Consider the following 24050-nt stretch of genomic DNA (forward strand, 5'->3'; position numbering starts at 1 on the left):
GGTCATCAGTCCCCTAGAACTTCTAACTACTTAATCCTAAGTAACCTAAGGACATCACACACATCTATGCCCGAGGCATGATTCGAACCTGCGACCGTAGCGGTCGCGCGGTTACAGACTGGAGCGCCTAGAACCACTCGGCCACTTCGGCCGGCAGAAACGTAGACATAATATGATTGATCAACTCGACTCGACTTCACCTACGCCACTGTGACACGTTGTAAACCGTTGTGGTTTACCCCTTGTATACATCAAATCTTTACTCATACAAAGCACTAGATCTTAATATAAAGTATCGAGCAGTCTTTGGATACATTGTGTATCTCAACAAAAGACAATTGAGACCTCCAAACAGTAATGATGATCTAGTTGTATTTTTAAGATTTCAGTCGGCATTTTTAAAGGAAATATGTGACGCTTTCTCTTACTGTATTGCCAACGGCAGATTGTGGTAAAAATATAAAAAAGAGAGAAGAAAACCCTGAACTATCTTTATGGGCCGTTTTTTTTTTTTTTTTTTTTTTTTTTTGACGCTGGTACAGAGTGCTTCGCAGTTCACATCGTATCAGCGTGTCCGTTTGTCATTTTTCTGCGGTTTACTGACATTACTCCAGTTTATTCTTGGACATGTCAAGCCTCCAGTTGTCTGTTTCCTTTAATTCCACGATCACCTGTGTGATTAGTATCTTCAGCACTAAATTAATCAACCATTTAGATAGTAACGTAACTGTGTTGATACATACCTTGTTATACAGTTCTGGCGAGCGTTGTAAGCTTTTTACGTGAACGTGTGGGCTTCCCTGCGACCGGATGGATTTGATGGACCGTTGGGTCGGCCACGACCATGTCGGCCAAATCACTGCAATACCGAAAGCTACATTTGGATGCCTCACATTTTAGATGTAAATACATAAATTTAGCATATTAGCCTTATTTACTACACAAGTTGGCTGACTGCCAATTTAAATGTACTTTATTATCTCCTCCTTCGACTGGAATGATGGGTAAATTCTACAGCACATTCACTCTAGCTTACTTTGAGGTCACTCTATTCTTCGTTTATGGCACAGGGGAACACACACGGTAGACACTCCGGAATTTAGTTTCGACTCCTAGGAGCAAAACAAAAACATCAACAGAGTACAACAATACATAAGTTTCCGATTTATTTATAAGTCAGTTACTAAGTAGTGTTCGGCTGATATTAATGAATAAATCGAAGTTAAACAGTTGCTGCCTGTAATACACGTAATACCATCTCATTGTATTTTTTTCCTGCATTTTCAGGTATTACAATGTATAGTCACAATGATGTGGGCAGTAAATTAGTAAAAAATCGTTTCATATCTGAAATTTGTGTCGAAAATGTACGTTCAGGTGCTTCGTGCTGCGTGCATTTCACAAAGAGGATACATACGAGTTCTTTAGGGCTGACAAGTTGATGTAATGGCCGGTGGAACTGGAAGTCTTTCGTATGTTCCTCTTTGCATCTTCGTAATAAAAGTAGTTGTCAATTCGCGTTAACACATTACTCAATACGCCGAAATAATACAAGTGATTTTATTACAGAATGTCAGCTGATGGAAACTGTGCATGGACAACAAAACATAACGCTTAGTCTACAGTAAATTATGCAGTGATTACACACAGTACAACTCAACAGCTGGCGAGTTAGTTTCAAGTCGCCAGAAACTAGATGATTCGTTAAAGACTCCACTGAAATGATTTACGCTTGACATACCAGTTCCAATAATGTGATATCATATTACATTTTTGATGATGTTTTCTACGTCTTAACGTAGACCCTACTATCGACTATTATAAATAAGAAAATCGGCTGTTTAAAATAAACTGCCTAGATAACTTCTCGAAAGTACGACTGTCTGGCCTCTTTCGGTCTTCGATTTTTCGTTATTATCCTGCTACGTTCCGGAGCAAGTCACACGATAATGGACAAAAAAAATTAGAGGACGACCAGTTCCGTTTTCGTCAAAGGTGAGGTCACCAGAGGGGCAGTTCTGACGTTCATATCGATAATGGAAGCAATACTTAAGAAAAAAAGCGAGTCACTTTCATACGATTTGTCGACTTGGAAAAGAATTTGACAATGTAAAATGGTGCATGATGTTAGAAATTCCGAGAAAAGTAGACAACCTTTAGGGAAGGACAGATAATTTACAATAAAAAACGAGGTGGTCGCATTATAAAGGTTGTGAGGTAGAGACGTAGTGTTTTGTTCAATCTACACAGCGAAGAAGCAACGGCAGAAATAAAAGAAAGGTGAAAGGTATCAGTGATAAGAATCGCTGTCCGCATTGCTATCTTCTGCCACAGCGAAGAAGAGAGAGGGCATGTTGAGTACAATGAACAATCTAGTGGATACACAATATGGACTGGGAGTACACCGAAGACAGACGAAAGTAATGACGAAAAGCAGAAATGAGATTAGCGATAAACTTAACACTAAAACTCTGGACTACGAAGTAGACGCAGTTAGCGGAATTCTGCTACACTGGAGCCGAAATACCGCTTGATGCACGAAACAAGAACGACTACAGGCAAAGAGCGTGTTTCTGACCAAGAGAAGTGTGCTAGTATGAAGCACCGGCTATTATATCAGGAAGAAACTTCTAAGAATGTACTTCTGAAGCACAGTATTGTAGGCTGGTGAATCAGGACTGTGGGATAACCGGAAGAGAGTCGAAGCGTTTAAGATGCGGTGCTGTAGAGGGACGCTCAAAATTAGGCAGAGTGATGTAAGGAATGAGGAGCTTCTCCGCAGAATCGACGAAGAAAGGAACATATGGTAAACACTGACAACAAGAAGGTACGGAATGATGGGAATAACGTCCATGCTACTACAGGGAGATGTAACCGAAAAAAATGTAGAGGAAGGCAGGGACTGGAACATATCCAACAAATAATTGCGGTCGTAGTGTGCTAATACCGCTGTGAAATGAAGAGGTTGGCACAAGAGAGCAATTTATGGCGGTCCGTATCGCACCAGTTGTAAGACTGGACTCCAAAAAAGAATTAAATACTAAAGGACGAGTGAGTTTATATACTGACACGAGAAGAAATAGTGCATGTTGTGGTAAACTTAAAACACTTTATCTGGTAAAATCTTCAGATAAAGTCTAGTCGTAGCGAGACGGCACACCTACTAAATGCATTAGGCTGTTGGCGTGTCTTTCGACTGTAATTATACTCGTTTTATTGACGCAAATATATTGACTAGGGCTTATCAGTGAACTCGTGTTACGTCGTAAATGCTTATTATTAATTCCTGATTATATGTAATGGAGGCAGTCCTAGGTACCTCTGTGGACAGAAATAGAAGCTAAGTAAGAGGTTTCTACTTTACTTACAGATACGATAGGGAGCACACTTTGAGTTGCAGAAGTCGACTGTTTATTTCAAGATATCCACAAAACAGTAGAATAGTAGAATGAGATTTTCACTCTGCAGCGGAGTGTGCGCTGATATGAAACTTCCTGGCAGATTAAAACTGTGTGCCGGACCGAGACTCGAACTCGAGACCTTTGCCTTCCGCGGGCAAGTGCTGTACCAACATTTTTTTAAATCTCATTTTGCTCTATATTGTTCATTGAATTTGCTCGTAGCGGACGTCCGATGACACTCGTTCAGGTTGTTCGTTGATCCGTTTACTCAGTCTTTTAGTACAGAAGGTAGCTAAACCCTCTGACCGAACACGCGGAGCTACCGTGCCGGCTACCAACTGAGCTATCCAAGCACGACTCACGACCCGTCCTCACAGCCTTACTTCTGCCAGTACCTCGTTTCCTACCTTCCAAACTTTACAGATGGTTCGCAGGAGAGCTTCTGTAAAGTTTGGAAGGTAGGAGACGAGGTACTGGCAGAAGTAAAGCTGTGAGGACGGGTCGTGAGTCGTGCTTGGGTAGCTCAGTTGGTAGAGCACTTGCCCGCGAAAGGCAAAGATCCCGAGTTCGAGTCTCGGTCCGGCACACAGTTTTAATCTGCCAGGAAGTTTCAGTAGAATAGTACTTATACTGTAATTCAAAAACGAGGTATCAACATCTGAGCGTAAAGCCAGCACTGTCACACCGACAAGAACAACCGTGTACTGTCCTTGCTGCAACATCAAGCAAAACAATCGATTCGCGAAGGAAGTACGTCAGGGGGGGAAACAGAAAGTTGCTGTCCCTCCCGCAATTAATATTCGGAGCGACTGCTGCTCCCACCTGTTAAGGAGACGCGTAATTAAACCAAACAGAAGGAAGCGGGGGGACAAATGCGATTTGCGCGCGCTCTGTTTCATTCTTATCCCCTCCGCAGCAGCTGGCGCGCGCGGCGCGGCGTGGGCCTTCCCTCGCCTTTCTAAACAGGCGTGAAGTAAAATATGTGTGGAAGTTCTCAAGTTGGCGATAGACAGGACGCCGCCCGCTGGAGCCCCGTCCCCGGCACCTCCCACCAGCCGCGAAAAGCGCCACCCCCCCTCCTACCGACATCCATTTCAGTAAAGATTATCCCTTTCCCTGCGCAAGATAAATTACACGAGGAAAACTCTAAACACAAGTTGGAAGTTTTTTCTTTCCCCCGTCCGCGGCACTCCCGCCGGAGAGCCGGTCTTCCCCCTGGCAGCTGCCGGTAATTGCGAGTTCCCTCGAAAATTTGGTCGGCGCCGCCGCCGCCGTGGCGCAAAGTTGGTCGAGGCGCGTCGTCTCCCAGCGGACCGCGCGCGCTCTGCGCATGCGCGCCCGCCTGCGCACTGCGGCACGGCTTTTTGCGCGCCACGAGTTTTCCACGCGGTGGCGACGATTTCGGCGGCAGACTGTGGGGCGCTCGAGGAGGGGTAAGAGGACGGGGTGGGTCGCTTACCCGAGTAAAGTTTCCCTTCAGCAGCATTAGTTCGCAGCCTTTGCGGGCAACAAACTTCTTTGAGACAAAAACTGACGATGCGCCATAAATGATGCGCCTTCTCCTGCGATAACACAGCCTGCCCGCGCTTCTACTCGCGATGTCGCGAGAGCATTGTTGCGCTCGTGTCACGCACGTTCTGTTCGTCCTGTAGCTTGAGAATGAAGCATCAGATTACTGGGCACTAATTTAGGGATGCTGTCCCCGGCTTGGGATCAATATCTGCATCCTAGCGAGCTGGCGCTGTGGAACAAGACGCCAGAATAACATTCTAGAGGAATGTTCAGCGAGAGGCTTTTAATGAAAATTTTCCGTAATTCATTTAAGTCACTGCAAGAAAATACAGGGGCGTAATCTTTCAATACATACTAGACGCAGATGCAAAAAGGGGCAGGAGTGTCATGGGGGATATAACCTCAATTCTCTCGCCCACCGAAGAACGTTTTACCAAAGCGTTCATATTTTATACATACTAATTTCCATATTTCGCAGCTAAATTTCGGACAGTAAAGTAGCGTGAAAACTAAGAGTCTCAGGGATGGCAAGAAAATCTAGAAAATTACACTCGGCGTTTAACACAAAATACTTTTCGGCTGTTTGTCTCACAAGCTCACGATGTTGGTTCAAATGGCTCTGAGCACTATGGGACTTAGAACTTCTGAGGTCATCACTCCCCTAGAACTTAGAACTGCTTAAACCTAACTAAACTAAGGACATCACACACATCCATGCCCGAGGCAGGATGCGAACCTGCGACCGACCGGCCACGATGATGGGCTTGCAGCCTTACGGGCTGCAGGAAACATCCCTTATGGGGAAGGACTATCAGTGAAAGGCTGCCGAACAACAAATCACACGCGATTGGTGAGTGTATTATACGAAGTTTAGTAAGGAACTACGAAAAGGAAAGACTTTCCGCTAGTAAAATAGTAACAGGAAGACTGACTTTTCCGAACGTAGGCTGAAACGACCGAAAGAAACAGTATCCCCTGTCTCCACGCTCGAACACCTCTTGTCTGGTGGACTTGGGTTCGCAGTCGTAGTGCTAAGTTAAATAGTGGTGAACGCACTTTTGAATCGTATAATTAAGATGTAGTCAATACGTTACATGATACATGTACTTCCCAATTTTTCGTACAAATTCTTTCTCTGAAATGCAGTTTCACGGAAGTTACGCTAAAACGATGTACGAAGCACTCATATAGACAAACTATTGATATCATTATATTAAAATATTTTATATATTTTATTGCTATTATTTTTAAAATACTAGACATCCGATGCATCTCAGAAATGTAGTTAACAGCAAATTATACGCGAATACTGGGGTGCATAAAGACGCTAGCGTAGTCCTGAGTGTGTTCGACTAAACTATTTTTTAGTGCCGAGATTGACCACGAAGGTCATTGTGAATATATCGATGAGACAGCCCCGTGTCTCTTAGCTACAGCCTGGCGTTATCGCCTAGGTGTGTATAGCTTTCAACGCTATAGTAAGGCGACGATAGATTGTGTAGATGCACAATTCCCAAACGACCGAGCTCAAACTCTGAAACTGCAGCCAGAAGCTTTCAGTCATTCACCAAAAGTGGTATGTTTTTAGAGACACATAGCACAACGGCACTTCATGTTCGTTGAGTTACTATAGTATTAGCTAACGTTATGGTCCTAAGCATCACTTCCACCCTGTCCACGAAAACACCAGTGGTAACAGCTCTTGTAACCAGCCATTTTCTCAAATTTTTCTGGAGCACAACAAAGCAAAGGCCAGCACGGACTAATAGAAAAATCTCGTAAACAGACATCGTTCTTATGCACACAGTGTCAAGTTCCATTGTGTGTAACCTCATGTTTTCAAATATTTGACGACACAAGCACGCTGCCAGTATGTCCCGATAAAGTTCTAAAAACAGTTACGTGAAGAAAATTTTAGTGAAGAAGTGAAAGTGTGCAGAGCTCTACTTCAGTAGGTCAGCACAGCTCATGTGCACGACGATCCTCGCTCAGAAGAATTATTCCCTGACCGAGAAGTACGTAGCTCTGAAACCACTCGGTTAAGTGGTTAACGTTTATAATTTTCTCACCGTCTCCACGACCACAGCCACCATCACCGTCCCTCTGTGATTTAATTCTCGCCGAAAGCTGCCTATAGTTTCAAGAGACACTCAGATTTTTTGCAGAAGGCCTTGACCACGATTCCTATGTGCAGGCAGCTACTCAGATGCATTCGCGTTGCTGAGCTCACCCCGGATCTGCCACCGTTGCGCCGGTGGACAACTAGAAATTGACCTGTTTCTTATGTTTCTTAGGCATCCGTCCATTTTAATCAATTTAAGGAAAATTTTGCTATTATTGAGAGAGGAAAAACACTGTTGCCTATTTCCTACTCAGTTTTGTACGTTTTGCTGGAATCCATGTCGTGGTGTATGTATTGACAGGTTGATACGGCAGAAAATGTTGATTGGCCACGTAATCACCTGTATGGTTACAGGGAACTAGCGAGCCACCACAGTGAAACCGATCAGCGCTTGCGTTTGAGGTGCTGTAACTGCCAGAGGCTCACCAAAGCACGCTGGTTGACTGGCGTCTTCTGGCGAACCTTTTCTAAGTGGTGGCTTTGCGTTCAAAGTAAATGCGATGAAATGCATTTGAAGTTGATGCTCTCTGCGCTACTTGGGCACGATAATTTCAGTGGTGTGTTGCAGCTTTCCCCTAACTAGTTACTGCATTGATTCTATGAGCCGGCCGGTGTCGCCGAGCAGTTCTAGGCGCTTCAGTCTGGAACCATGCGACCGCTACGGTCGCAGGTTCGAATTCTGTCTCGGGCATGGATGTGTGTGATGTCCTTAGGTTAGTTAGGTTTAAGTAGTTCTACGTCTAGTGGACTGATGACCTCAGGAGTTAAGTCCCATAGTGCTTAGAGCCATTTCACCACCCATAGTTACGACGAGATACAGGCAGGGTAGAGAGAGACAGATGAGAGGTGGAAACGTTGACCACACGCCAGCTTAGACAGAAGCGTCCGTAAAAAACAGGTATAAGAACAATGCAGTGCAGTTAATAGGCCAACGTCCTAGATCTCAGGTATGGTAAAATTGTAAGTCGTCTGGCTAGTATTCAATATATACCCCAGCTTACTGTATCTGACGAGGTATCAGATCCCGTTAATCAATCAAGTACTTCTAAAAGCATCGGTTATAAACGTTTCTCTCATACGTATATAGCAGGTGAATCCTCATTGTAGGCTACTGTAACGATATCAACATTCGACGGAAAAGTACTGCAACTTCTACCTGCGTTTCTCACTCTTTTGTTGCTCAGATGACGAGAGTTCTTCACTCTCGTTCACATCAGCCGATCCGTTTATCGTAGTCAGATGCGCGATGACGTCTGCATTTATTACACACGCAGTTACAGGCGACAATGTTACACGCTATTGCGTGGGCCTCCAAGAATGAGCATCAACAAAAAATTGCTGATCACGTGACGCGTGGGCGTCGTAGCTTTAACCCGATTCGCATCTAATTCTAAGAATTATCTTGTATGACGTTATCCAAACAATCAGCGTACAGTTTTTATAAGAACATTACTGAAGCATATATTTAGTGTTAATAATATTTCAAATCAGCAAGTCGTTAGTGAATTATATTTACTGTACAGTAAAAGATCACTTATTAAAAAAATAAAAGTACTGGAGCGTCAACCGGAGTAAAGTATTTCTTGGATCCGAAAAACACAATGCCACAGTAAGCGTGATAAGTCTTTGTCGTTCTTAGCCAGCATAGAAACCAGAGATAATTGCTCAGGCATGGAAATTTAGAATATTCTGAAATTCCTGTAAAATTTTGTACACAATTGGAGAAAGTAACGCAATTTGTTGTGCCTAATATTAGAGCAGTCAATCTGGGGACGCTCTTCTCTAGTGCTCGTAATTAGCTTTGTTCACCATCGTGAAGTGCGTAAATAACATCAGGCAAATGCTGGTATGGTTCCTTCAATACGACGGCCAATTTTCTTGCCCGCACATCCTCATCTCTATTAGCACATTCTCTCTGATGACCTAGACGTCGATGGGAAGTTATATTCCTAACCTCTCGTGCCAATGCTGTCTCAGGCTATACGGGCTTGAATTGTTTACCGAAGCCCTCCCAAATGAAATAGCCTGGTATGCGGACACCTGTTTCTGTCTAAATCTTTCCTATCGTCTATTACTTTCTTCTTACAACGTAGTAACATTTGGCATCGCTTTCAAAAATTTACTTTGTGCATCACATGTGTTTCTAGCTAACAGCAAGTATGCAAACAAAGGGAGGATAAAATCTGAGAAAAGGTGCAGAAAAAGACCATGTTGGCGGCTTTGTTTCTACTTTTTAGGAGCAAACGAACCGCCATAGTTACCGAGATGGTAGGTCTCTCCGTAATGTTAATAAATAAGCAAATCTGTTGCTTCGGTTCATTCAGAGTCAACGTGAAGATCCCCCTCATCTCGGTGACATTCTTCTTCTTTCTCTTTTTAATGACACTCTGTAGCCCATCTCTTTGAGATGGCACCTTCCCATCCAGTCTAGATGACGCAGCGTTAAGGCACTAGACTCAGGTGCCTGTCCGGTCACCATCATTTAGGTTTTCCTTGGTTTGAAATGATAATTAAGTCGACACCCTAGCTGCAAACAGAAGTTGATATACATCAATGGGGACATGTTGAAAATGTGTGTCCCAACTGGGTCTCGAACCCAGGATCTCCTGCTTACATGGTAGACGCTCTATCCATCTTTATCTCATTTTGTTCGCTTTTGTTCGCTGAATCTGCTCGGGGCGGACATCGAAAGACATCCGTTTAAGTTCGTTGTTCAAAAATGGTTCAAATGGCTCTGAGCACTATGGGACTTAACATCTGAGGTCATGAGTCCCCTAGAACTTAGAACTACTTAAACCTAACTAACCTAAGGACATCACACACAACCATGCCCGACGCAGGATTCGAACCTACGACCGTAGCGGTCTCGCGGAACCAGACTTGTTCGCTTTTGTTCGCTGAATCTGCTCGGGGCGGACATCGAAAGACATCCGTTTAAGTTCGTTGTTCAAAAATGGTTCAAATGGCTCTGAGCACTATGGGACTTAACATCTGAGGTCATGAGTCCCCTAGAACTTAGAACTACTTAAACCTAACTAACCTAAGGACATCACACACAAGCATGCCCGACGCAGGATTCGAACCTACGACCGTAGCGGTCTCGCGGAACCAGACTGAAGCGCCTAGAACCGCTCGGCCACACAGGCCGGCTAAGTTCGTTGTTGATCGATTAACTCAGTTGATTTAATAAAGAGGGCAGCTAACCCTCTGACCCTCTGACCGTACCGTGCCGACATCCATCTGAGCTACCGAGGGCATAGAGGATAGTGCGCTTGCAGGGACTTATCCCATGCACGCTCCCCGTGAGACCCACATTCCCAACATGCCCACACCACTATATTCGTTGTGCGTCTAATAGATGTTTGCCCATCACTTCCCTGGTTTCCCTAAATCTTTTGTTTTGCTTTGAAAAGTACCTGGTTGCCTGAGCTTGTGCTCCGTCTCTAATGAGGTCGACGTTGACGGGACATTAAACCTCCAATCCGTTTCCGGCAACTCGCCAGGTCAGAGCAAACGGAAATGTATCTCATAACGAGTCGCATCTCCGTGAGCTACACGTTGCTGCGCAGCTGCAGTTCGAGGAACGTCTTCCCCGCTCTTTGTGGCCCACTGGACAGAGCGGACCGGTTCCGGAGCACCGGTCGCAGCAGCCCTGCTACACATCTCGGGCCGTGAGAAAATGGACCTGCGCGGCCGGTCCAGGCGCGAACCTGTCGTCCGGCCATCTCTCCGCTCCCGCCAAGCAGAGCACAAAAAAGTGTTTGCCATGCAAGTGCCGGCGGCCAGAGATGGCCCCGGGACGCAATTTATGTGCGCCCGTATCTGGAATTACGTTGCCGGCGGTCGCACCACGCCGTATCCTTGGCTGTAATGCAATTATCGGACGGCGTGGCGCGCCCCACGCAGCCGCAACCGCGCTTCATAAACACAAGACAGTCGCTCAGCGCCGCGCATGCGCGGGGATCATCAGGCAGCGCCGACTTCGCGCGTTCCGCCCGTCTTCCACAGCAGCGCCTTCGGCTCCCCGGGGAAGCACGAGACTGCTTCGTCATAGGTAGACTTTTGGGCTGCTGTGACTATTTGTCGTTACGACCACAGAACAAATAATTGATCTCTTAATCTCTCACTTCAAGACGGCTGTAACTGATCTTTTATTTTTTTGCACGTAAGTGCTCAAGTCGCTCGTCATTATACAGGGTGTCCCAAGAAGAATGGTCACTATTCAGAGATAAACGATAACTCCAGGTAAAAAAAAGTCCAGTAAAAATGGGTTCTAAAAGCATACCTTAAGAGCTGTGAGCATTCGTTTCTTTTCGCTACTGTGAAACACTTATTTTCTACCGAACAAGCGCTCATAGCTGAAGCGTTTTAGAGCCCGTATTTACCAGACAACTTCTTGTTAGCACGCTGGACTCGCATTAGGGAGGGCGACGGCTCAAACCCGCGTCCAGCCATCCTGAATTAGGTTTTCCGTAATTTCCCTAAATCGGTTCAAGTAAACGCTCGGACGCTTCCTTTGAAAAGGGCACGCCTCCTTCCTGCCCTATCCTTCCCTAACCCTAAAGGAGCGGTGACCTCGCTGTTTCCCTCGAATCAACCAACCAACGTTTTTCTTGTTTGGGGCGGCCGTTGTGGCCGAGCGGTTCAAGGCGCTTCAGTTCGGAGCCGCGCTGCTGCTGCGGTCGCAGGTTCGAATCCTGCCTCGGTCATGGATGTGTGTGCTGTCCTTAGGTTAGTTAGGTTTAATTAGTTCTAACTCTAGGGGACTGATGACCTCAGATGTTAAGTCCCATAGTGCTCAGAACCATTTCAACCATTTTTGAACCAGTTGTAGGAAGAGCTATAGTTTCACGTGGACTCCGAATCACGACGCTGTTTGATATTTCCTATACTAACAAACATTGGAAGAGTGGAGTGCACTTTACCGGAAACAAAAAGTAAGTACTCAGGCCGACTGCACCTTTGGAAAAATAAGCTTTACTGTCTCATTGACAACGAGATGTTTAGAGACAGTCCCGTTTTAGGGGAGGGTAGGGAAGAAAATCGGCACTGTCCTATCAAAGGAACTATCCACAAATTCTCCTCACGCGATGGCGGCTCTCGCGGCCGTTGATTTCCTCTACTGAAAGCTAGTTCTCCGCCCAGAGGAATCTTGGTTACCTCACACGTGTGTTTGCTTCACTCCTAGCCCTTCTCCAGGCAAAATTTGAAAATGTTTCACATGTAATGATGCAACTTCATCACGAAACTCACTGCTCTGTACAGTATCGTTAGTATTAGTATCATACGCATTCACCACTAAATTAAGTGAAACACCAGACTTCTAAAAATACGCCAGCTACTTTCATTGGCTCTGCAAAGTGCGTCCCAAGAGGAATGGTCAGTATTCACAAATGCGAGAGGAACGATCATTCGAATCAAAAAACTCTAGTAAACATGAGCCGAAAATGCCTATCTTAATAGCTATGAGCACTATTTCTTCGACGCTGTGATACAAATCTCTTCCACCGAGCCCGCATCTCGTGGTCGTGCGGTAGCGTTCTCGCTTCCCACGCCCGGGTTCCCGGGTTCGATTCCCGGCGGGGTCAGCGATTTTCTCTGCCTCGTGATGGCTGGGTGTTGTGTGCTGTCCTTAGGTTAGTTAGGTTTAAGTAGTTCTAAGTTCTAGGGGACTTATGACCGCAGCAGTTGAGTCCCATAGTGCTCAGAGCCATTTTTCTTCCACCGAAAGCTCTTTCCTTTCCTTGTTTTGGTACAGGTTAATATGGACCCAAACAAGAAAAAAATGGTTTAAATAGCTCTGAGCACTATGGGACTTAACATCTAAGGTCATCAGTCCCCAAGAACTTAGAACTACTTAAACCTGACTAACCTAAGCGCATCACACACATCCACACATCCATGCCCGAGGCAGGATTCGAACCGGCGACCGTAGCAGCAGCGCGGCTCCGGACTGAAGCGCCTAGAACCGCTCGACCACAGCGGCCGGCAACAGTGCAACCGCTAGACGCCCACGAGACGTTGATGGTTTATAAAACAGAAATTAAACATACGCTTATTATTTTCCGACATACACACAGTAGAATTATGGCTGATACAACAATACTGGAGAGCATACAACTAAAAATCCAGAACACTTTTTGAATATTTACGGAACCTCCTGTAACAGACGTATTCCCTTTATAGTTTATTGTATAGTGCGCACTGCATTCTTACCAGAGCTACATAAATCGTCGACCCTTTTGATCACGTCAGGTGCATTGTGGACTGTTGAATACGTTCCAAGGCTCAGTAAAACTGGCTGGCAAATTAATTGGCTACAACAGGCCCAGAATACAAGTCGACTAGAGCGATGACCACTGTCTGGTAAATTATGCGGTTCCCATGAGGTGCCTAGCGGAACTGGGTCAGCTTCGTGTTTGGCAGCAAAGCAGCTGTTTAGCCGTACCACAGTTACCAAAACATCACTAAGTAAACGCTGCTTCAATTAGTTCTCGTCTATGAACTATGTTTATCACCTACACGGTACTTTGATTTCACATACGAGAAGGGAATCGGCTATTCAGTAACACGTGAACGGAAGCAATGGATTCTTTGTATGGTTCACTCAAGCAATATCCTAAAGAAACCTCTGAAAGTTAGCACGAGAAATGCGCTTCGACTTTACATAATATATTACCTCCTTTCCTTTTTTTGAAATTCTTCCGTTTTATGTTCTGCACCTTTTTCGTCCTTCAAAGTCACGATATTACAAAACGTGTGACTGCAACATAGCCCTGTCTTAGGAATCGCCTTATATCGGTTTAGTGAGTAATAACTGCAATATTCTTCGACGGATAACATTAACGTCACAAAAATTCTGCTACCCTTTGAAGAGGCATCGAAAGTCACTCAATAATTATTGTCATCTCGATGGAGAAGGTATAGTCTAAAATAGTCACTCATTCTCTTAAAGCGTGTAGCCGAATAGTAATTTAAAATAGGTGAACCAACGGAAAGTGAAATATAGGAACCTCCAGACTGATTAAAATAAGTGGCCGGTCGGAAATATAATTTGAACATTTGCGGACAATGTCCTTCTTAGCTGATTGATCCGATCGCGCATCTTTGTTAGTGGAACTATTCAGTCTGCTAATACATGTGTCCTATTTTTCAATGTGATTGTTTCTATAAGAATGAGGGGTGGAGAAGACTAGAAGATATTACAATGACAGCTGCAGGATGTTGAACTTCATTGAGTCGTTTACCGCTACACACTCACAAACTGAGAGTTCCTCTGCCGATGTCTGTCACGTACATAGCCGTCTCGAGAGAGAACATGGTCGAATGCTGATTGCAGCCCATCCAAGACTACGACGAGGTTCGTAGCTCACTGACTAGCTGTGGTATCGGACAAACGCACGAGCGAGCCGGTGCAGTAGTTAGCACGCTGGATTCGAAATCGGGAAGACGACGGTTCAAATCCCCGTGCGGACATCCAGATTTAGGTTACTCGTGATTTCCCTAAATCACTCCAGTCAGACGCTGGGAGGCTCCTTTGAAAGGGCATGGCCGATTACCTACCCTATCTCTGAAACCATGCCAGCTTGTCTTCTGTCTCTAATGACCTTGATGTCGATGGGGCGTTAATCACTATCTTCCTTCCTTCCACCTTCCTGCAATCGCGATCGGCGAATCTAGTATGACACTGCTGTACTACGCCGTAAGAAAGCCCCAAAAGTTATTTTAGGAAAGTAAAACACCATGGGCTGGAATATAACGAACGTGTCAAGCAAATGAAAATGTGTTCTACCGTGGTGGAGCGATGAACCGGAAAGAATAAAACTCTTTAAAGCACTTTCATTAAGGGCGTACACACATCCTGAAGACGAAAGGGAATTCACCGAAGAATCAGATAGGAGAATGCGAGACGTAATATAAAATTAGACTACTTGTGGAAGAAAACAAAACCATAAAAAACAGATGGGATGAAAGGAGTAAGCGCGAGACGACAGAGAGAGAGAGAGAGATAGCGTTGTAAGTAGACGCGCAGAACGGCAGAGGAGGACGGAGAGTAAGCGGGCGACAAAGACAGAGAGCGACGCCTCGGGAAGCGGGCTGGGGCGCAGCGGGGAGGGGGGGAAACGGAGGGAGTGCGCCGCAGGAGGAGAAGCCGAAGATGGGGAGAGGAGGACTGAAATAAGATGTATACCGCGAAGCGGGGCCGGCGCGGGGGAGGGCGGGGTGAGGCAGCAGGCTGGCGTGGGAGGGGGGGGCTGCGGGGGCGGCAAGTGACTCACGCGGAGGGAAGCGCCTCGGCCGGAGGGCGGCGCAGCGGGGCGGCGGGTCCGAGTTCGAGACCCAAGAGCTGCGCAGGTGCCGGCGGCGGCCAACTTGGTACTTAACTGAGCGGCGCCCTGCAGCATGCCGCCGCCCCCGCCTGCACACCCGCTGCTGAATAATTCAGCGGCGGCGGCGGCGGTGGCCGGTAATGCTGCCCGGTTCAAATCCCTCCCCGCCCTGCTGGGAATTCCGATTCGCCTCTCTGGGCCCCCCGGGTCGGCGCTGATAAACGGCACCGTTACCGAGCCAGACCGCCGCCCCCTCCTCCCGGCCTGCAGGTCGCCCCATCCCACGAAACAAAACACTTTCGGTTTCCTCTTAGGCTGCACGGAGGATGGTCTAAATAATGGAAACAGGGCGTTAGTGGCGAAAGAAACTTTCTTTCCATCCGGTACTTCGGAACGAGCTTCTATTGCGACAAGTTTTTACTGCCGTGATGTCTTACAAATTTGTTGCTCCAATATTCCCCAATCCGCAGACTGATTTGATGCAACTTTTCACTCTGGTTTATCCTGCTCAAGCCTCTACATCTCTAAATAACTATTGCAAACTTCATCCATTTGAACCTGTCTGCTGTATTCATACCTCGACTCCCTCTGCATCCCTCTGCAGTTTTTACTCCATACATTTCCTTACAGTACCAAATTGATGATTCCATTTTGCCTCAGAATGTGTCGTACCAACAGATTCTTCTTTTAGTCAAGTTGTGCCGCACATTTCCTTACTCCCCGCTTCGATTCAGTACCTCCTCATCCGTTATTCTACCTACCCATCTAATTTGCAGCATTTTCCTGTAATACCACATTTCTAAAATTTAAGAATCTCTTGTTCTTTGAACTGCTTATCGTCCACGTTTCACTTCCGTTCAAGGCTACAGCCCAGACAAGTACCTTCAGAAATGATTCCCTAAAACTTCAAATTTCTCTTTTTCAGTAACGCTGTTCTTGTTGTTGCCAGTCTGCATTTTATATCACCTCCAGTCATGTTAGTTACGGTACCGCCCAAAAGGAAAAACTCTTCTAGTACTTTTAATGTCTCACTCACTACTCCAATTCTATCGGCATCACCTTATTTAACTCGACTACATTCCATTACAGTCCTCCCCCCGGTTATCTGAGAGGTCAGCCTGACAGACTGTCAATCCTAAGGGCCCGGGTTCGATTCCCGGCTGGGTCGGAGATTTTCTCCGCTCAGGGACTGTGTGTTGTCCTAATCATTATCATTTCATCCCCATCGACGCGCAAGTCGCCGAAGTGGCGTCAAATCGAAAGACTTGCACCAGGCGAGCGGTCTACCCGACGGGAGGCCCTCGTCACATGACATTTTTTTTAAATTTCATTACTGTTGTTTTACCGTTGTTGACGTTAATCTTACAACCTCATTTCAAGACACTATCCATTCCATTCAATTCCTCTTGCATGTCCTTTGGCGTCTCTGACAGAATTACAGTGTCATCGAAGCGATGTACCAGCGAGAATATCGGCATTTTTGCTTAGCGATTAAAGTCAATTTCTATTCTTAGCCTTTGACGACGAGTTCGTAATTTTCACAAGTGGTGATAAACCTAGTAGGAGAAGTATGAATGGAATATATTTCTGCAGTTCTTACTAAATCGTGTATTCATTACTTCTTTCTTAGCTGTCCGTTCTACCCACCTAATCTTTGCCATCAAAGTTTCTTGAAACTACGTAAATACTTCCAGAAAGTGTATATTAGCTTTACCGTGCCAAATCTGATGTTGATCAGTTAAAATCATGTCGTACAATAGGTCTCGTACGAAATGGGGAAAGTAACACAGATTTACAAAAATGGCTCTGAGCACTATGGGACTTAACATCTGTGGTCATCAGTCCCCTAGAACTTAGAACTACTTAAACCTAACTAACTTAAGGACATCACACACATCCATGCCCGAGGCAGGATTCGAACCTGCGACCGTAGCAGTCGCGCGGGTCCGGACTAAGCGCCTAGAACCGCGAGACCACCGCGGCCGGCACAGATTTACAGAACGCAGGCTACCGTGGCGTCTTTGCGTGGATTAGTTGTTACGGAGACTGTTCTGTTCTTTAGTATTTCCACTGTACAGTGCGGGAAAATATATGTCACAGCTGAGGTTACACTGAAGGACGTGTAGCGTAACGTCTTGTCACGACGAAGTCGTGCTGTTTCCGAAACCTGTTGGCGGGTTTAAACTGTGTGCCAGAATGAGACTAAACGGGGAATTTTGCAAGTTTCAGTGACCCATTCCTGTATAGCTCATACTGCTCTACTTAAAAGACAATGTATTTCTAAGAAGTAAATAATCATAGAGCTTTGGCTTAGGAAATCATTGTTTTCTGGCAGGTATAAGAGTTTTGGGATACGAATCTCTTGGCAAAGATGTCATACTGCTCATTTCTTAACTTACTGAATAGCGTCACTGAGAACCTAACCACATCCGTCGGCCAAACCACTACCCTTCCCTCAAGAGGCGGCGCGGTGGTAAATGCACTTAGCTTTATATTCGGTAGGACGACCGTTACAGAAACCCCCGTCCTCACAAACTGATCCGCGTTTTAATGGTTTACCCATAAATTGCCTCAAACCAACGCTGAGCTTCTTGCTTGAATATGGTGACACCCGATTTCCTTTTCCACCCTCGTACAACTAGTCTGCTCTGAGAAACAGCGTCCACATGACGGTATACCAGGGCATCCTTATTTCAGTACTACCCGCGGAGGTATAAAGCATTGCCTTTTGAGCTATTCGTGACATATACTACTCCCTGTCACAATGAGTACAACCTGCTATACTGTGAGAAGCGCACATCTTCACAGTGAGGAATACGAGTGGTGCCATTACTACTGCATGGAGTTACTGAGCGAATTTAAGAAACTAACAATCGGTTTCTTTTAGTGTTCACATAGTTACTCGGCATCGATCGACAGCTCTGTTTTATAAAGAGATTTACCACGTCCATATGCCTAATGGCGCTAAAGAAGTCTTAGTTCCCATGCTAAGCTTAAACTAGTAACTTTCTTAAACCGTGGTTGAAGAAGATGAGCCGGCCTGAGTGGCCGTGCGATTCTAGGCGCTACAATCTGGAGCAGAGCGACCGCTACGGTCGCAGGTTCGAATCCTGCTTCGGGCATGGATGTGTGTGATGTCCTTAGGTTAGTTAGGTTTAATTAGTTCCAAGTTCTAGGTGACTGATGACCTCAGAGGTTAAGCTGCATAGTGCTCAGAGCCATTTTGAAGAAGATGATTTGAAGTGACACCAGCACTTTACCTTCGCGCTTACTGGGCCATGTTGATTAGAAAAGAACTTTAGTCCCGCGGTGGAACAAGCAGCTGAAAACGTCAAGGAAGCTACTGCATATCTCGCAATGCTTCCACTGACTGCGATAAAATATTAAAAATATATTGCAACTAACGTAATAAAACCAAGGAAACTTGTAGGATACCAACGAATAACACAAAATTCCCTATCATAATCACAGAGTACCAACTCACAAAAAGTTTCTATCATTCTGGCATCAATATAGATAGTCTACAGCCAAGGCTAACCGCCGTACCTCAGTTTCCGGCCTTGTAGAGCTTGCGTTATCTGCATGGCTTCTCCCAAGCACTGCACGTTCCTTGGAGCTACAGCGTCCGGTACTCTTCTGCTACACCACCCACACGTATCGCCTCATCACCTGTAAGACAGAAAAAGTGTGTGAAAGACATGGAGCATACGATTCATTTCTCTTTGCATTAATGCATATTTCCTTGACCGCATCTAACTAGTGCCGAGCATTATTTAAATAACGGTAGCAAATACGAGGGATAAATGAAAAAGTTTTATTGAATGTTTAGTCTATTCATCGATGTACAACTGTCTTGCAGTGTTCGCAACTGTTTTTCCATCATTCCTCTGGAAATGATATTGCACGGAAATATAGCAATGAATTTCGCCTCTGGCGTGACAGACTTGTATTTGACAAGAATCAACATGATTGCCAATTAAACTTCAGTCCCTTGTATATCAGAGTATATGTTCAGCAAAACATTAAAACCGAAGTAGACTAATGTCCGACATTTACATTTCAGTTTCACCGTCTCTGCAACTTCAGTCAAGTGGCTAAACAATTAACATCCACCTACATTTGCTAGATTTCAAATCGGGACCATATTAAAATTTTTACCATTTACACGTTGCCGAAGGCTGTGCAAACAGGAAATACTACAGTGAGTGTTAACTCGTAATTAGAAGGAAGTAATTTAGGTTTACGTTCTCCACCGTTTTGTATCGTCGTCCATGAGACTCCGTGGACTGTTTCCTCCGGAACTACAGAACGCAGTCTTTTGAAAATGGTTCAAATGGCTCTGAGCACTGTGGGACTTAACATCTGAGGTCACCAGTCCCCTAGAACTTAGAACTACTTAAACCTAACTAACCTAAGGACATCACACACATCCATGCCCGAGGCGGGACTCGAACCTGCGACCGTAGCGGTCGCACCGTTCCAGACTGAAGCTCCTAGAACCGCTCAGCCACACCGCCCGGCCACAGTCTTTTACTAACTCGTTGACATCTACCTACCTAGTGGTCTGATCGTAGTTGCCTCGTTATCGGAGCAGTGTTAAAAGGTGATCAAGAACGATTCGTTCCTAGCAGATGAAAACTATGTAGCTGACCGGCATTCGAACTCGGAACCTCACCATTCGCGGGTGATGCTCTTAGCAGCTGCGTTGCCCAAGCATCGACGAACGATTTGTCCTCACCGCTTTATTTCCGCCAATAACTCTCTCTAGCATCCCAAAATTAACAAAAAAATTTGCTACATATCTTGCACGACTATCGTTCCTGAAGCAAGGAATATTGTTAAGAACCGGACGGGGTGGCCGAGCGGTTCTAGGCACTGCTGTCTGGAACCGCGCGACCGCTACGGTCACAGGTTCGAATCCTGCCTCGGGCATGGATGTATGTGATGTCCTTAGGTTAGTTAGGTTTAAGTAGTTTTACGTTCTAGGGGACTGATGACCTCAGAAGTTAAGTCCCATAGTGCTCAGAGCCATATTATTAAGAAATGACTTAGGCTTAGCCTAGAGGATTTGGAAGTACAAAAGATTTAAATCCGTGAGGTGACAGGGATGGGGTTATCATACCTGGATGCCTCGTTCGGTAAAAGCATTGCCCGGTAAAGGTACGTTTCCCGCTTCGAATGGCGGTCCAGCATACCTGCTGCAAAGCTTCAAGATAAATTTTGTGTCGGTTTAGCCTCAGTGTTTCTGCTATATCGTTGGTTTGCTGTCCCATAGAAGCAGAGCACTTACACCACAGCTGGAGCACTATCGACAACGTCACTTAAACGGTGTAGTTACGCTACTGTTGTAGAAAGTAAAAATTGGTATACACGGTTCAGTAACATGCCCGTGTATAAGAATGAGGTAGAAATGTGAATTGGGTGTAATAGATGGAAGAGGAGGTGCGTTTTGCACGTCATCGGGACGGCCGCCTCCCCGGCGGGTATAATCAGGCGGCGGGCTGGCTGGCCAACTTGGGAGGCGGGCATCGCTATTCGGCGCGCCTCTGCAATTCTCGTCGCGAGTCCGGCGCGGCCGTGGGCCGTGGGCTTTGTGAGGAGCTGCGCAACTCCCGTGGCGTCACGTAGCGGCGGGCCGCGACGCCCGCGGCATACCGAGCAGCGCCCCGCCGATACCGAGCCGTAGCCTCTGCTGCGCTCTGCCAATGGCAGCTGCCCGCGGCCGCGCCCGCGGCCGCCACTATCTCACCGGACGGACTCTACTGGGCTGTGTGCGGCAACTTACCGCTGCACCCCGCTTCCGACGCCACAACAGCGAAATATCTCAGGACTGAAGAAGACGGCAGAGAAAGAGAGCGAAACGATCTCTGCACATCCACACTGGCGGTGTAGAGACTAACACCCTGGCCAAACAGCCGCCCTCGTTATCACACCGTTTCCAGGATTCGGGAAAGCGCGCCCGACGGAACAGTGACGTGTTCCGGTGTGCCGGACAGTCGAGATATTGTTTTTAGGCGGTTTGCCACATCCGACTAGGTGAACACCGGGCTGGTACCCATATCGCCGCGCCGCTGTTGCTAGATTCGCAAGCATGTAGAAAACGTTCGCATGCTTTTACATGGGATAACATTACGGAACAAAAAGATGGTTAAAATGGCACAACTACTTAAACCTAACTAACCTAAGGACATCACACACAGCCATGCCCGAGGCAGGATTCGAACCTGTGACCGTAGCAGCAGCGTTGTTCCAGACTGAAGCGCCTAGAACCGCTCGGCCGTCTACGACAATGGTGTCATTACGGAACGAAGAAAGGAGATTAAAGATTAACATCCCACCGCTGACGAAGTCTTGGAGATGGAGCACAAGGTAGAACTATGGGAGGGTACGGAAGGAAGTCCGTCGTCGCCTTTGAAAGGAATCAACCTGGCATTCGTCTTCAGCGATTTAGCGAAATCACAGGTATGTGTGACACAAGAGCGAGCGTCATGGAAGTGTCCACAGACATGAACTTGCAGACCCTTGATGATAGTTATCCGACAAAAGGGTAGTTACATAACTTGAAGAGCCAGTTCACCTAAAGCGTTTTACAAAGATGCATTGAAAACTCAGGGATAAGAGGACTGGTAATTGAATCCACCCATGTACGGCGGCCGGTGTGGTCGAGCGGTTCTAGGCGCTTCAGTCTGGAACCGCGCGACCACTACGGTCGCAATTTCGAATCCTGCCTCGGGCATGGATATTTGTGATGTCCTTAGGTTAGTTAGGTTTAAGTAGTTCTAAGGTCTGGGCGACTGATGACCTCAGCTGTTAAGTCCCACAGTACTCAGAGCTATTTGAGCCATCTACGAAATGTGTCGATCAATTAACCACAGCCTGGCACTGTTTCATTAACGATACCAGGGACGCAAAAAATGGCTCTGAGCACTATGGGACTTAACAGCTATGGTCATCAGTCCCCTAGAACTTAGAACTACTTAAACCTAACTAACCTAAGGACAGCACACAACACCCAGCCATCACGAGGCAGAGAAAATCCCTGACCGCGCCGGGAATCGAACCCGGGAACCCGGGCGTGGGAAGCGAGAACGCTATCGCACGACCACGAGATGCGAACACCAGGGACGCAAAACTATTCGCAGACAAAGCTGGAGAAATGAATAGATACATGACTTCATTTCGTTTACGTCAACTAAATCAAATAAGGAAAAACAGAATCAGGTAAAGATTCAGGTAAGCGTGGACATATTGCGAACCTGCTGTAAGGAGAAAGTGCAGAAAAATCTTTTCAACTTTGGATTGTCTTCTAATGCAGAAATGACGAGTGCAGTACAAGACGGACGATATGATTCTTATCGAAAGGTTTCGACAAAACAACGGAGCTAATTATCTAGAAACCCACATATTATCACTACTTAATATCAACTGGGAAATGCTGGTGAACTTGTTCCAAGTCATGAGTGATGTTCGCCGAAATAACTGAGTAAGTTAAAAAATCCAGGAAAACTGCAGTAAAATTAGTTTTATACGTTCACCGTACATGCGATCGAAAGCAACACTAATATTTCAGCCGCAGTCGGTAGCTACGAATTTTCTGCATGATTTACCGGCCTATCGTTCCTCAGAATTCACGAGGTCCGCAAGATGTGCAGCCCACAACATCTTACTGTGGAGCTTACAAACATGATTGAACACACACATTACGAATGGTATGAATGAGTCGAAGAAATAGCACCTTATATCGATAAAGTAGGGAAACTATTTGAGTAAAGTACATCCTATGTAATGTACTGGTTTCAGACTGATTACGGTGGTGCCGAGGAAACGGTGCTCAGTGCAGATACCTACTCCATTACTGCTCTTACTCTCAGCGGTTGTGGAACTCCGGAATTGCAGCAGCATTCGACCGCCGATGGCTACTGCCACACCAGCCCGAAGGAGCGCTCGACATGAAAGTTAACTGCAGTACCTCTGGACGCATTCCAGACGGTGTGCAGTGGTCGCTGCCGACACGCCTGCTCTAGTCACCCTCAGGAAACTGGCGAGTCACATCCGGAGAATGTGGGTAGTTGCAGCCATCGACATGTTCGCGCTGGGCACGAGGTGGATGCTGCGACTCTCCCCGGCGTGTAGGGCGAGCACCTCTGGAGCAGCCGTACCGACTGGACGCGACGCACTTGCAAGGATTACTGGCTCCAGTCACTTCCCGACGCAGAAGCGCTGACCCCGCCGCTGACCCGAAGATGTCCCGTGTGGGAATAGGACCAGTACCAGACGCCGACCCGGCCGGGCGCGGGACGTCCCGCGCGGGCAGCATCCGGCCGGCTCGGCTCCAGACCGGTCGCGGGCCCGGCCCAGCCGGCCTTGCGTCCGCGGCCGCACTGCTCGTGCGACAGGGCTGCCGAGCTGCGGGCCCCGGTTCGACCCCCGCGCGCGCGCTCGCAGCCCGCTGCTACGCGACGCAGCGCCGCATCGATCAGGCCGCAATTAGCGCTGCGGCTACGCACGCACGCACGCAGCTGCCCTGCTGACACCCTGTTCCTGCGACCAGTCCTGTCGCCCTGCACGTCGAACTGCATCTACTCCAGTCGAGCCTCTGGCACACAGCTCGGATGGATGGGGCATCGGGGTAGCTATGTACACGATTGTTCTAGCAATGTTAAGTTCGAAAATACAGGGTGGCGC

General features: G+C 46.6%; 1 long non-coding RNA gene across 1 annotated transcript; it reads right to left on the reverse strand.

The window, feature by feature from the left end:
- Nucleotides 1-743: 743 nt before the first annotated feature.
- On the reverse strand, nucleotides 744-23438 carry LOC126175706 (uncharacterized). The gene is made up of 3 exons (XR_007535605.1): nucleotides 23335-23438; nucleotides 18912-19034; nucleotides 744-859 (listed from the first exon to the last, which is right to left on the reverse strand). It is a non-coding gene; the product is annotated as an uncharacterized LOC126175706 (long non-coding RNA).
- Nucleotides 23439-24050: the final 612 nt, after the last annotated feature.

Source organism: Schistocerca cancellata, chromosome 1 (assembly GCF_023864275.1).
Source record: "Schistocerca cancellata isolate TAMUIC-IGC-003103 chromosome 1, iqSchCanc2.1, whole genome shotgun sequence".
Taxonomy (NCBI): Eukaryota; Metazoa; Arthropoda; class Insecta; order Orthoptera; family Acrididae; genus Schistocerca; species Schistocerca cancellata.